The sequence below is a fragment of the Meleagris gallopavo genome, chromosome 3 (genome assembly GCF_000146605.3).
Source record: "Meleagris gallopavo isolate NT-WF06-2002-E0010 breed Aviagen turkey brand Nicholas breeding stock chromosome 3, Turkey_5.1, whole genome shotgun sequence".
NCBI lineage: Eukaryota > Metazoa > Chordata > Aves > Galliformes > Phasianidae > Meleagris > Meleagris gallopavo.
The window spans coordinates 43,759,982-43,762,328 of NC_015013.2; positions in this window are offsets into that span (position 1 = coordinate 43,759,982).

The window sequence follows — 2,347 nt, forward strand, 5'->3', positions numbered from 1 at the left end:
TTTACTTTGATCGTTGGTAATGCAGATAGTTTTCCCTGCTATTATTTAGTGATTGCATGGGGGCTTCTTTAGGAGTGACACGCTTCCAAAGTGCATTCAGTTTCTATGAAGAAGATGATTTTTCTTGCTTGTCAGCCAGGAGGTGGAGGAAGATGTGACTGTATCATGGGAGAGATGATTCTGAGTCTGTGTGTTCCCTGGTGGCAGTGTGAATGTTATGGGTTTGCCTTCAAAAAGGAAGAAATTCTGTGTGTGTGCATGGAGAGATGACTGAGTCCAGCTGAGAGCGTTCTGGAGGCAGGATAGAAATTGAAAATATGAAACCTCATTAAAAATGACTGAGGTTTTGGCAGAAGGAGATAAAAGTGAATAGCTTGATGTTTAAATGTATTGAAAACAAACAGAAAAACCTCCACAGGAATCTCTGTGAATCGATGTGTACTGTCTGGACGTAATTCAGCCACAGTGTGTCTTTTATGGTTCTTGATTCTACGTGGTTTTGTTCTGCTCACGTGGTGGGTGTGAGCTAAAGAGAAACTACACAGGCTGCGCATCTCTGGGCAAGAGCACTGGGCTCATACCTCGGGAATAACCACATTTTCTATCCATGAACAGCTGGTCTTAGGCATTTTGTGAGAGTTTTCCCAAATCGTGTGTTATTTGGGATTGCATTCCATGACTGCAGAGGTTAAAGACACCTTGGAAAAAAAAGGAAGGAAAGACAAAAAGGCACATTTCTTTCCTGGCTTTACAGAGGCTGAACCCCACCCTGTAGTACACGTAAATATTTCAGCTGTTCACAGCTCTTCTGAGCAGTGGGGTTAGAAATTGGTTTAGAGGTGTATTCCTGATGTGCTAGAATGCAATTATAAGAAAAATGGATGTTCTTATAGCTTTTATGCACGTGTGATGCTGGCAGCTGTGGCCCTGCTGTTAAATGCACTGAACACAAAAAAGTAAGTGATTTGTAAGAAAAGACTGATATCCTCTGAATGGCTATTTATCAAAGTGAACAATATGGTGTTTTATCCTTGGGTTTTTAACTCATCTGGTATTGAAAGGTAGTAAAACATCTGTGAGGTACACTGGCAGAAAAAGCAGGAGGCAAGATAAAGGCTAGATGTGAATGTAAGGATCTGGATTGGGTGTCTGAAGCTGGACCTCTGGTGAGGAGTCTGGCTTAATATGTTGGAGCAGAGTGGGTGCTCCTTTGTAGCTCATCAGTGAGTCTAGGTTTGATTCTGGATGGCAGAGGTGTGTTTTTGATGGTTATAATTAGTAATGTGATTCACCATTTTCTAATACAATAAAAGTACAGCAGAAAATAAGGATGTGATATTGGTATTGAGGATGTGACTCTAGATACCTTTTATTGGTCATGTTGTAAAGCAGGAGGAGGAAGTCCTGGAGCTGAGGAAACAACAATATACAGTTGTTGCTAAAAGTAATAAAGGAAGCATCAACATAGTTTTTCAGAGCTAAGAACAGCTGTTGTATGATCTTTGTCTTTAAGGTCTCTAGAATGAAAGAGAAGGCTCAGGGGAGCCCTTAACATTCTCAACAACTGCCTGAAAGGAGATTGTGGCAAGGAGGGGGTCAGCCTCTTCTCCCAGGTGACAGAGATAGGACAAGAGGTAACGGCCCTAAGTTGTGCCGGGGAGATTCAGGTTGGATATTAGAAGAAACTTGTCAGAAGGAGTGGTGAAGCACTGGAACCCTGGAGGTGCTCAAGAACTCCGTGGATGTGGCACTGATGGACGTGGTTAAGGGGCATGGTGGAGATGGGCTGATGGTCGGACTAGATGATTTTAGTGTGCTTTTTGAACTTTAATGATATTGTGATTCTGTTTTACTCGAAACTGGCAATTTAATCAACAACTTGTACAAATGTACAATTTGTCCCAGCCCTCAGTCATTGTGCCTGCTCACTGAATGCTGGTTTACCCGAAATAGAGAACAGCATGTTATTTTATCTTTAAAGTGCTGTTTTAATAATTGCTTGTAAAATAAAGTGTACCTTTTCTTACAGAGATCTTGATGAATATTTATGTTAACTGCAGCATTCCTACATATTGGTAGAGTGGTAAGTTTGCTAGCAGAATAGTAGATCTTCTGGATATGTGTGGAAAGGGTCTATTTAAAAATTGTATTTGGTTTATTTGTTTAAGAGGTTGGAGATTAAACAGGAGCTTCTGTAAGAAAGGCTTTTAGAGAGTGGTTGATAAACCAGCTGGATTGACTTTTAAATAATTAATTTCATCTTTGCTTTGCATTTCTATTTTGCAAGCTTGGTATTTTCTGCTCTTGGTTGCTTGGAAACTACTGGAAAGCTCTGATTTTTCTTGAC